Here is a 13594-nt window from a genome sequence, read left to right as displayed (position 1 = left end):
TAACAGGAGGAAAACCTCAAGGCAGTTGTACTATGAATCAATTGTTAGGAGAGGGTCCTTACCTTACCTTACAGACCTTACATCTTGTTCGGGTTGCCCCAGGTCCCTCAGTGTGAGGCACCTCTAATGTCTACCAGAGAGTTGCTAGTACATCTTCCGGTATATTTTGCATCTTCCAATCTTGGATGGTCTGGGATGCAGTTTAGATATTTGTCGAGCTTATTCTTAAACACATCTACGCTCACTCCTGATATATTCCTCAGATGAGCTGGCAACGCATTGAATAGACGCTGCATTATCGATGCTGGTGCGTAGTGGATTAATGTCCTGTGTGCTTTCCTTATTTTTCCTGGTATAGTTTTGGGCACTATTAATCTACCTCTGCTTGCTCTTTCTGATATTTTAGTTCCATGATATTTTCTGCTATTCCTTCTATCTGTTTCCATGTCTGAATTATCATGTAGCGTTCTCTCTCCTTTTCTAGACTATATAATTTTAAGAAATTGTAGTCTTTCCCAGTAGTCTAGGTCCTTAACTTCTTCTATTCTAGCTGTAAAGGACCTTTGTACACTCTCTATTTGTGCAATATCCTTTTGATAGTGTGGGTACCATATCATATTGCAATATTCAAGTGGACTACGAACATATGTTTTATAAAGCATAATCATGTGTTCAGCTTTTCTTGTTTTGAAGTGCCGTAACAACATTCCCATTATTGCTTTACATTTTGCCAACAGAGTTGCTATTTGATCATTGCATAACATGTTCCTATTCATCATCACACCAAGGTCTTTAACTGCTTCCTTATTTGTGATGGTCTCATTATTAGGTCCCTTATATGTATATAGCTTTCTTTCTCTGTCTCCATAATTTATTGATTCAAATTTATCAGAGTTAAATACCATCCTATTTACCTCTGCCCAATCATATACTTTGTTAAGGTCTCTTTGTAGAGCGTTCCTATCTTCATCACAAGTAATTTCTCTACTTATTCTTGTGTCATCTGCGAAACTACTCACTACCGAATCCTTCACATTATTGTCTATGTCTTCAATCATAATAACAAACAGTATTGCAGCTAACACCGTACCTTGCGGCACACCGGATATTACCTTGACTTCATCCGATTTCTCGTCGTTTGCAATAACTATCTGTTTTCTGTTGTGTAAAAATTCTTTTAACCATCTTCCTACTTTATCCACGATATTGTGTTTTCTAATTTTCTTCGCTAATATATTATGGTCTACTTTATCAAAAGCTTTTGCAAAGTCTAAATAAACCACATCTGTTTCATTTCCGCTTTTCATATTTTTGAATATGTTCTCACGGTGGACTAACAGTTGGGTTTGTGTACTTTTTCCGGGTACGAAACATGTTGTCCTTTATTAAACAAATTATTTTTTATTAAATTAAAATGTTTCATAATATTTTTCTTCATTACCCTTTCATACACTTTCATAATATGTGATGTTAGACTCACAGGCCTATAATTACTTGCCTCTAGTCTTGATCCACTTTTGAAAGTAGGGGTAAATATATGCTAATTTGTGCTCATCATAAATCTTGCCTGTATCTACACTTTGTCTTAATAATATTGCAAGTGGCTTTGCGATAGAATGAACTACTTTCTTTAACAAAATAGCAGGAATTCCATCAGGCCCTGCAGCAGCTCCATTTTTTAATTTCATTAATAGCCTGCACAATATCAGCTTCATTAATATCTATGTCAGCTAAATATTCACTATTTTCAATCCCTTACTTCTATATCATTATCTTCATTATCTATTCTAGGGGTGAATTCTCTCTTATATCGTTCTGGCCAGTATGTTGCAAATTTCCTTTTTTCATTCGTTAATCTCCCTTCAATTCTCAGAGGCTATTTCTATTCTTCTTTTATTCATCTTCTTCGCATATGAGTATAATAGTTTGGGGTTTTGCTTGATATTTAATAGGGTTTTTTCTTCCAAGTCCCGTTTTTCATTTTCTTTTGATTGTATAATCTTTTGTTCTGCATTTTCTATCTTACTTTTTAGTTCTATAACTTCCATGCATTTTTTTTCTTTTGCAAGACCTTTTTTTCCACTTTCTGATTTTTCTGAAACAAGATCCTTCTGTCTCTTGGTATGCATGAATGATGTTTACTTTTCTTCTTCGGTATATATTTTTCCACTATTTTCTCCAATATATTTTATATAATATCTCCGTATTTACCCTTATGTCATCACTTACGAAAATGTTATCCCAATCTTTGTTTAATTCTTCATTAATTTCTGACCATTTTTATATTTTTTACTGTAGAAGTTGTATTTTCCATATCCTTCCCACTTTTTCATTTCTTGCTTATCTCTATTTTCATTCTTTTCTTTGGAATGAAACTGTTAATTCTATGACATTATGGTCTGAAATATTCGCATTATCAAACTATTATTTCTTTAACATAATTCATCTCGTTCACAAATACTAGGTCTAAAGTATTTTCCTTTCTTGTTGGCAGGTGATTTATTTGTTGAATGTTGTATTCTAGTAGCATATCTAATAGCTTTTCAAATTGCCTCTTATCTTCTGCACTACTATTACTCTCTTTTTTTATATGTATAAGTACAACCACAATCTCCTATTCGTTCTTTCCATTCTACGAAAGGAAAGTTGAAGTCACCAGATAGGAGAATAGTCCAGTCCTTGTGATTTCTACATATATCATCCAATTTTTCAATTATTAAGTCAAACTCTTTAGTATTAGGAGGTCTATATATTACTATGTTCATCAATTTTTCAGATTCAAATTCTACCGCTATTAGTTCACATTCTGAGTTACTATATTTCTCATATATTTTTCCTTGTTTTTTGTCTTTCCCATATATTGCGGTTCCCCCTTGATTCCTATTTTTTCTATCTGATCTATAAGTTTTGAACCCTTTTATTTGATCATCATTCCCAGTCTCTTGGGAATACCAGGTTTCACTTATATTCATTATATCTATTTTCTTTTCATTTTGGGTTAGTTCTTCTAAGTACTCTATTTTTCTTTTTGAGTTACTCGTAACTAAACCCTGCGCATTCATCACTATGATGGTTTGCGTGTTTTCTCCTTCATTTAATACTGGTAGTAATAAGGATTTTCCCATGTCTCTTTCCTGTTCTGGTATGTTGTTCTTTTTTTCATTTCCAGAAATTCTGACATTAAAAAATCCAACTTTTCCATAATATTTGATCTTCCTTCATCATAATTATTCATTTTGTGTCTGAATCTGCAATTTTCTCCGTTTCTGCAATATCCTCTTGCATAATAAATACAGTTATTATCTGTTGGGTATAATTTCGGAGCTGATGCTTTGAAATTTTTTGCTGACACCTCTGATATCTCATTGTGGTTTGCTATTCTCTTTTACCTGATATTCTTGATTTCTCTCTTTATTTGTTTCTTTCTTATTTTGGATTTTATTACTTGGTTGGTTATTTATTTGATTATGATTCATGGCTACAGGGTGCATATATTTGCATTTTTTGTCGAACTTACATCCTTTTCCTTCTTTTATTTTTTTACATATTTTTGGATGCAGATCTCTGCAATCATCCCCATATCCATCTAAGTATGCACATTTACCATATATTTCATAGTTTTGACATATCTTAGGATGTTTGTAGTAACATCTTTCTCCAAATCTGCAATTCCCTCTTTTCAAAAAGGTTGCAGATTTTGTCTTTCTTGTCTATTTTTTTCCTCTTTCCCGTCATTGTATAGATCTGGGTAGAGCCTCTTCGGGATTTGCTTTTTTCTGTTGTCATATCGTAATTTATTTCTTCGTAGGTATGCTGCTTTATTGCCTCATATGTAGTATCAATGAGTATCTCTGCATCCATACTTTTATCTTGTTCTTTGTTTTCCTTATTTTTTTCTGTCATTTCATTTTTGTTTACTTCTCTTCCGTTTTCCTCTTCTCCTTTTCTTCTTCTTCTTCCTCTTCCTCTTCTTCTTCATCCTCAACTATTTGTACATTCAATCTTGATTTAATAACATTGTCTATCCATGATAGACATGTTGAACAAAAAATTCTTGTATCTTTTCTCAAATCTTGTATTACCTCAGCACACTGTGGATGGGTCGGAATGTTGCATGCAGCACATTTTCTGATTAGGTTTTGTGGATTGACTATGCTATACCAAACCTTACACAGTTTGCATGCTTTTGGCATTCTTTTTCCTAATGCATCAATTAGGATATTCACAAGATTCACCTTATTCATTTTCTTTGTCGGAATATGTTGGTTTATGTATATTTTCTTTATGAGTCTCTTGACCACTTGGATTTTATTTGGAACTTCTTCAATTATTTTCAAGATGTTTTCATTAGATTTGTTCCAGTTTGAAGGATTATATCCTTCTAATATATCTATGAATGCTTTTGTATCTTTTTGGTTAGGACTGTTGCTGATTTCATAGATGAGAAATGCCAGTTCCCTTCCTGCTACCTCATCGTATTGCGAATCTGCTAAACACGCCAAATTACGCCACCTCTTCCCGCAGTTGGAACTTACTGCCATTCTTGTTCTGATTTATAGTATTACACTTGATAAACTAACTTAGAAGACGCTTTATCCTACTATTTTCACACTAATCTTATCACCGATAGTTCACGAACACTTCTAGATATTTCTCAAATTCTAGTCGTATGTTAAACTTGTGATATCTGTTGATTAATCTGACTTCACGCGGGTACGTCTCACCAAGCAAGATGGCTACTTACGAGGGAAGAGACAGAATATGAATAGTAATAGAAGTGAAAAGGGTTGCAGCTAGAGGCCGAAGGGATACTGCGAAGAACCTTTAATAGCGCCTACAGTGCTCCGCATGAGGTGCACTGACGGCGATACGCCCTACGGCCAGTGTCTCCTCCTAACCGATTCGTTAAAAGCAGTAATCTCGGATCCAATGGCGGGCGGCTTATGGAATTCATCAAGTAATAGTTATCTTGCCCCCCCCCCCCTTTTTTTTTTTTATTTTTTTTTTTTTACTTCTCTCGTACAATTTATACGCTTACCAACCCTTTCATCGCATTCTTCGTTACCCGATTAACAACACTGTTACCACAGTCAATCGTAATTCTAAACTTGCATTCCTTCCCAAGAAGTCATTACCACTGATATACAGGTATACAAACATAAAACTCGCCCCTTATCGTGAGCTATCCACTCCATAGCGTTATCACTCCACCATAAACATAACCAAAGTTTAAAATGTAGCCTTTAAAGTTCTACGGTCACATTTTAGAATGATATGACCAATCCCATATACGTAGCACGTTTTTCGAATAGCAGCTTTATCTGCTGTTTATATCAGTTACTGAAAACTAACGCGCATTGCAAATCAATTTTGTTTTCAGTTAGAATTTTTCGTTTTTCGTCTTCTACTCAGTCACGTATCCTGGTCTAAACGTTTAATCATCTCTGCTACTTCTCCGAGCAAAATTACTAATAGAGGCAAACCTCTTAATCTACAAATATTATACCTTTCAAGACATGAGAAACCTCACTTTTTCTCCCAACATTTCCCCTCAAGTATGTGCAGACCTTGTTACTAATGAAATTATTTTCTGACCACCTGCGTATAAGTTATCTGATTATACGAGCACAAGCCGTCATCGTCCTCAGTGTAGTTTCAAACAATTTAATCTGAGACATTAACAACGATTCTGTCAGCCTCCAATCATTCAGTTTTCCTCATTAATGTAAACAATCTTAACTCGACATCCTTGGGAAAAAATTAATTAGTGGCCATCTGTATCAAAGTCGGCCAGCCCTACACCCCCTTTTTTTAAATTCACCAATTTTTAAAGATATTCCTTTATATCACACCTCATCTTTATCCAGCACAAGCATTAGCACTTTATGGTCAACAACTACCAAGCGAGCTCTATCAAAATATGTATGGCAGAGCCACTTCATCTCCTAATGTTATCATCACTGATGAAAAATCCTAACTCACTTAAAATGCCAGTCACCTCATTCCCGTCAAATCTGATGCTTACCTTTATATTCATCCTAATAATTTCAAGTAGAATAAAACCGTTTTTGTTAGCTATAATGCAGAATCATTGACACCCCTACCATTTTTTCGTAGATACATCACGGTATGTACTAGAGTGAAGAAACTGTATATTTGGTTCACTCAATATGGAGGAGTACTAATCAATCACTTCTCCTCTCCACCGCCCTGAGATATACAAGAAAGCAGCAGCTAAGACCAGCAATTCAATTTCGTTTGACAAGTGAAGAAAAGGCAAAGTGTAAAAGTTACTAATGTATCCTATAAAATAATTAATGGCACCTGTATCCCAATTAGTCTATCAATCTGATAACCACTTACCTCTTTTCAATCCTGACCAGCAAACGCAAGACCCACTCAGCCGTTGGCCGTGCTCAGCCGCGCAGCCAAGGCTGTACTGTAAAGTGAAACAGATGTCTACTTCCATTTCGTCTGCACTTTATAACAGGGGTTCTCAACCTGGGGTTCGCGAACTCTTTAGGAAGGTTTACACGGTTACTTGGATCGCTGACGAAAAAAATCTTAATATATGCAGGTAATTACTAGGACCTAGTACTACTTATCTGTGTGAGCAAGGTTTTTCAGCGGTGTTTAACATGAAAACGAAACACAATCATGGCTTAATGTGTGTGTACCTAGACCGTGTGTGCGCGCTCGTCTAATACCGTCCCTCGAACTGAAAAAATCCTTTGCAACAAACAGGCACAACCTTCACACTACACTTCATTATATATCGCTTGGCAATGGAGTAAATACCGTTTCAATCCTGTATGTGTAGTTTCCTTGTAAAATGCTTGTAATATTTATGCTTCTGCTTAATAAAGTCACTATAATACAAGATAATTTGATAATGTCCTTTCCAGTACCATTATATATTGAGTTTGTTAATATACAAATATGTTTGATGTCAGGTCACTGGGGGTTCGGGTATAGATGGTCTTATAACTCGGTGGGGGGTTACTTAAGGGGAAAAAGGTTGAGAGAACCCTTGCTTTAGAACATCGAAAGAGAAAAGATATTTGCAGGAAAATATAACAACATAAATTAGCATTAGTTGGTTGAGTAACCAGGTAGAATCTATTTACTTCACCTTGATTAAGAAACTATACGTCCAGGCAAAAAGCAACGTCATCAATCAACTGCGGCATTGCGGGGGGACGCAAAGTATGGCGAATTGGTGATCATTCCTCAGCACATCTGTGGTCGTCGTAATTACACGGCGATTCACACCTGTTCGGAAAATAAAAACCAGGTGTTAATCAGTGGATCGTGTCCAGGCTTACTTAGTGGAAATTGCTTAGAATGATGTACTATATTAAAACATACTTGTATGATACAGATACCTTCAATCAATTTGGAGAACACTTAGAAGTTGAAGCACGAGGTAATCATAAGTTTTGCTTCGGTAGTGCTAAAATCAATATTAAGTGCGCGTTAAAAGAACGGGGATAGGGCAGGAAAAAAAAAAAGAATGTTATAAAAGTATACGCTATAAAGAGGGCTAACAAAAGGGTTGGGTTAGGTAACTCACCGTAAGCTGGAATACATAAATCAATCTTGAACAAATGAAGAGAAAAGGTTGACTCAAGAGACCACGGAAGGTTAAAGGAGAGATAAAAAAAAAAACGGGTAAAAGGTCACCGAAAAAATAGTCACATTAACCTTTCATAAATAGTGACCCGAAAGCTGTTTGAACCAGGTGTGTATTCATTCACCTTTGCCGCGTGTTGAGTACAAGCCCGTTGGAAATTACCGTAAAAACACGCAAAAGACTAAATCATTTTTTTTTTTTTCTTGTGACTTTTTCCCCCAGCCAAAATTGACTTTTCCTGTGACTTTATTACCAGCCACCGAGATAAAGCATGAAGATAAGAGAGCGTTCAAGTGGAAGGCAGCAGTGTGTGTTTGAAATGGGAAAGCGCTCGGCTGCAGGAGGCTTAATGAACAAACTATCAAACTATTTATAAAGAGGGTTTACCATTAATCTTGAGCATGATACCTCAAAACAAGATGGAGTTAAAAAGGTTTGAATAAGCGCAATTGTAAACAAAATAAACTTCAAGTGTGCTAGTGTAAGTATGCTTCATGTAACAGCAGGTACTACACTTCTTTTGCTATAAAAGGAATATTAATGTGGATAGAAAACAATGGAACGCCATTCATCTACTGTAACCTACTTCCTTTATCGCAGAACTAACTTGGTAGGGGGGAGGGCGTTGAATGGAAGCTGAAAAGGACCACATATCGAAGCAGTCACTAACCAGTTCCGTTGTGCACTAAAAAAAAAAAATTGCAATAGTAATCTCATCTACTTTAACCTACTTCCTTTATCGTGAAACTAACTAGGTAGAAAAATAGAAACTAGAAATTACCACATAGCGAAGCACAGTCACTAACCAGTTCCGTTGTACACTAATAAAAAAAACTTATAATAGCTATCACCTATACTGTAACCTACGTCCTTTATCGTGAAACTAACTTTGTGGGGGGGGGGGGGGGGGGGGGCAAATGGAAGCTAGAAATTACCGCATAACGAAGTACAGTCACTAACCATTTTCGCAGTTCCGTTTGCAGGTACGACTTCTAATGCCTCTACTATAATGTACCTCTAGACCGTAGTGTCCCAGAAAACTGTGGGCGGAGCAACACTCCTCGTAAAATGGAAAGAAGAGCGGTGATTAATTACTTTACTCCCGTGCTCATAACTAATAAACAGCCTACCAAAAAATTCATAACCTTCATAAATCCAAAGGTGAGAGGTCGGTGATCGACAAAACTCAAGTTGTTGACAGTACTGACAAGTTCAAACCTCGACACACTCTTCTTTCTGGAATATGAACGCTCTCGTTTTAGCATTGATAATTATAATCTACTTCGAAGAGGCTTCGTTGCAATCAGGCAACACATTCAATCTACAGGATTGAACATATATAAAATCATACATAGACTATAGGATTTACGCCATAGGCCAAGCGCTGGGACCTATGAGGTCACTCGGCACTGAAACAAATTCCCAGCGAAAAGGTTTGAAAGGTGTAACAGGAGGAAAATCTCGCAGTTGCACTAAGTAACAATTGTTAAGGGAGGGTGGAAAGGAAGATGGACGAAACATGAACGGAGGTACAGTAAAATGTACATATGAACTATATCTTTATATATAATTGGGAAAATTCCATCCAATGGCAATGATTCTTGAAAGAGATCCAGTGTATACGTTTCCTAGTCTGCTATAGTAGATTCACATCAACCGTGCATCTGATGTCTAGGTCAGTCCCTTACGACCCTCCTGATTGACTGTTGATAAGCCAATCACAAGGCTGGAAACTCACTTTCTCAAGTGTGTTCACATAGGCAGGATGCATGTTCCACCTCTCCTGAAGGATGCTTTTGAAAAACGTATCCCTCAGGAGAAGTGGAACATACATCCTGCCATGTGAACTATCTCTCTCGAGACTGAGTGTTTTCAGCCTTGTGATTGGCTTATCAACAGCCAATCAGGAGCGTCATAAGGGACTGGCCTAGCCATCAGATGCACGGTTGGTGTGAATCGACTATAGCCCGTCGGGGGTCAAATGCCCCTAAGTGCATTTTACCACATTTGATCCCCGAGGCTGGCTGGCATAAGGCCAGCTTAATCTCAAACAACAACAATCCTTGGTGCTACTTTAGGGACATTTGACCCCTTACGGACTAGTACTAAACACGGCGAAACAGTGTAGAAACACGCAGGTAGACCGCCTACTAAAGTAGCACCGAAATATCTATTTATCGTTACAAATTATAGGGGAAAGGATATCCAGTCTTGGTAAATAATTCGTTAAAAAATCAACAACTATTCAAACGAAACTATTGGAAGAATAAGGAATGAAAATTGAATAAGAGAACAAACTAACTTAAATCTATGGTCTTCGTTAAGGGATTTCAATTGACTGCATTACAATGAGCAGTCTTTTCAGTGTACAGAGATACTCTTATAATTTCCTTAAAACTAAAACCCGACAAACTACACTAACTTATGCCAGAGCAAAGACCACCAAGAAAAAAATTCTTTTCAGTTGAACCAGAACCCACCAAGCTAATCAAATGGATCAAATTCATGAAAAATCAAATAAGCAAGTAGACCGCCTATTAAAGTAACACCCATATTTCCTTCTGTTAACAAGATGAAACGATAAGACTCTGAAATAAAAGGACCAGCATAATAACAGGAGCCATATATATATATATATATATATATATATATATATATATATATATATATATATTATATATATATATTATATATATATATATATTATATATATATATATATATATATATATATATATATATATATATATATATATATATAATATATATATATATATATACAAAACAACGATATCCATCCCACCTCTCAATCGCCTTTTTAGGCTAATGCACAACGCATGTTGCATCTTCATATAAATCAACAGAAATCAAGGCACAAATAAACATTTGAAATGAGTATCAATACCTAAAATGTCAAGTTACAAAAAGTAAAGGTAAATTAGAAAACACTAGAGTTTTTCATTAAAAATATTAAGACAATTGCGTTAACTTTAATCAATTAAAATTAATTAATTAATTAATTAATAATAATAATAATAATAATAATAATAATAATAATAATAATAATAATAATAATTGTCGTTGTGGTGATCAGTTGCTGGATGACGACCTCCAAGTACCTGACCGTCTTCCCCTTCAATTGGGTTGAATACCTGGTTGCCGGACGAAGCTCCTCTGTTGCCAGAGGTTCCATTTACGTCGTTGTCGTTTAATCCTTCATTTCTTTCCATCATTGCTGAGTTTTGCTATTTAACCCATAGCTGGACCCTACCCCATCAGGGATAGGTACTCATTTACAGCTGAGTAGACTGAGGAAATTATGGTAAAGATCCTTTCCCAAGGAATCAACGCCGAGAGAGCGGTCACCCATCCAACGACTGACCAGAGCCAATGTTGCTTAACTTGACTTAAGTCTATTGACGACCTAACCCACTCCTCCACGGCGACTCACTGTCCCCACTACTCTTCGTAGTAGCCATGATTCCCTTGACAAAAGTACTACAGAAGATGGATGCCGGGTACCAACTCAAGAAAAGAGGCAACAGAATCAACCATCTGATGTTCATGGACGACATCAAGCTGTATGGTAAGAGCATCAAGGAAATAGATACCCTAATCCAGACTGTAAGGATTGTATCTGGGGACATCAGGATGGAGTTTGGAATAGAAAAATGCGCCTTAGTCAACATACAAAAAGGCAAAGTAACGAGAACTGAAGGGATAAAGCTACCAGATGGGAGCAACATCAAACACATAGATGAGACAGGATACAAATACCTGGGAATAATGGAAGGAGGAGATATAAAACACCAAGAGATGAAGGACACGATCAGGAAAGAATATATGCAGAGACTCAAGGCGATACTTAAGTCAAACTCAACGCCAGGAAATATGATAAAAGCCATAAACACATGGGCAGTGCCAGTAATCAGATACAGCGCAGGAATAGTGGAATGGACGAAGGCAGAACTCCGCAGCATAGATCAGAAAACCAGGAAACATATGACAATACACAAAGCACTACACCCAAGAGCAAATACGGACAGACTATACATAACACGAAAGGAAGGAGGGAGAGGACTACTAAGTATAGAGGACTGCGTAAACATCGAAAACAGAGCACTGGGGCAATATCTGAAAACCAGTGAAGACGAGTGGCTAAAGAGTGCATGGGAAGAAGGACTAATAAAAGCAGATGAAGACCCAGAAATATACAGAGACAGGAGAAAGACAGAAAGAACAGAGGACTGGCACAACAAACCAATGCACGGACAATACATGAGACAGACTAAAGAACTAGCCAGCGATGACAATTGGCAATGGCTACAGAGGGGAGAGCTAAAGAAGGAAACTGAAGGAATGATAACAGCGGCACAAGATCAGGCCCTAAGAACCAGATATGTTCAAAGTACGATAGACGGAAATAACATCTCTCCCATATGTAGGAAGTGCAATACGAAAAGTGAAACCATAAACCACATAGCAAGTGAATGCCCGGCACTTGCACAGAACCAGTACAAAAAGAGGCATGATTCAGTAGCAAAAGCCCTCCACTGGAAGCCTGTGCAAGAAACATCAGCTACCTTGCAGTAATAAGTGTACGACACCAAACCTGAAGGAGTGATAGAAAACGATCACGCAAAGATCCTCTGGGACTATGGTATCAGAACGGATAGGGTGATACGTGCAACAGACCAGACGTGACGTTGATTGACAAGGTCAAGAAGAAAGTATCACTCATTGATGTCGCAATACCATGGGACACCAGAGTTGAAGAGAAAGAGAGGGCAAAAAATTGGATAAGTATCAAGATCTGAAAATAGAAATAAGAAGGATATGGGATATGCCAGTGGAAATCGTACCCATAATCATAGGAGCACTAGGCACGATCCCAAGATCCCTGAAAAGGAATCTAGAAAAACTAGAGGCTGAAGTAGCTCCGGGCCTCATGCAGAAGAGTGTGATCCTAGAAACGGCACACATAGTAAGAAAAGTGATGGACTCCTAAGGAGGCAGGATGCAAACCCGGAACCCCACACTATAAATACCACCAGTCGAATTGGAGGACTGTGATAGAGCAAAAAAAAAAAAAAAAAAAAAAAAAAAAAAAAATCTGAGTGATCCAAAAAGTAACAAGCACTCTTAAACGTCCCAAGTCACAGTATTTAACTGCTGGAAACTACTAGTTATAACTAATTCGGGGCAACGAAGTTACGCTAAAAACCGGTAATACTGCAGAATATACTACAGAATACCCATATTCGATATAGACTATTATCGATGTTATCTGAATTTGCGATGTAGATTTAATCGAGAATGCCATATTGATATGATCTTTTGTTTCAATGGAACTTCCGTGAATTAATTTACCTAATTGGTTCCATTTGAACAAAATATACCGCAAAGTGAACGTGTTTGACTTTTAAACGGACACCTGCCAGAAGATGTAACACATGTGGCTTTTAAGCTCCAACACCCCCCCCCCCCCACCCCCAACACACACACTTGAAAATAATTGACATTTATGTAATAAATGTGGCATTCTTCGATTTATTAATCAGAAACATTCTATAAATTTATCAAACATTTCAAGAAGAAATGTTAAGAATCTCCGTTGCAACGAATCTGTCCACTAGACATATGGGACAGTTAAAAGCTTACGTTCAAATTAAACTCTAGTATAATGAAGGCCAATGATCAAGGAATATATTATGTTTACTCACTCCATTAACCCTCATTATCACTCATTGTAGGTCTTACTAAACCAATCTCTCTAACAAATACCACTGGTAAATATTAAAAATTATAGCACACTTGTACGATGCACTTCCAGTGACGTGAAGACTAGAAATAAAATTCTACTAATATTTACTATGAAATACACAGAGCGACATTAATTCAAAGGAGAGCTGCACTTGAACATCGGAGCTTACATATAGAATGGTATGAAAAACGTGACTGT

At 36.8% G+C, this 13594-nt stretch overlaps 1 protein-coding gene across 2 annotated transcripts in view; it reads right to left on the bottom strand.

The window, feature by feature from the left end:
• The window catches only part of LOC135199173 (UDP-GlcNAc:betaGal beta-1,3-N-acetylglucosaminyltransferase 7-like), a 23073-nt gene extending 16592 nt beyond the window's left edge, over positions 1–6481 (bottom strand). For both annotated transcript variants that reach the window (XM_064227066.1, XM_064227069.1), the window contains exon 1: positions 6364–6481. The gene's annotated coding sequence lies outside the window, so the exon portion shown is untranslated. The remainder of the gene's footprint in view (positions 1–6363) is intronic.
• Between the last annotated feature and the right edge of the window lie 7113 nt (positions 6482–13594).

This window comes from Macrobrachium nipponense, chromosome 23 (assembly GCF_015104395.2).
Source record: "Macrobrachium nipponense isolate FS-2020 chromosome 23, ASM1510439v2, whole genome shotgun sequence".
Taxonomy (NCBI): domain Eukaryota; kingdom Metazoa; phylum Arthropoda; class Malacostraca; order Decapoda; family Palaemonidae; genus Macrobrachium; species Macrobrachium nipponense.
Note: the sequence above shows the minus strand (reverse complement) of the source record. Positions and strands in the feature narration are given on the sequence as shown.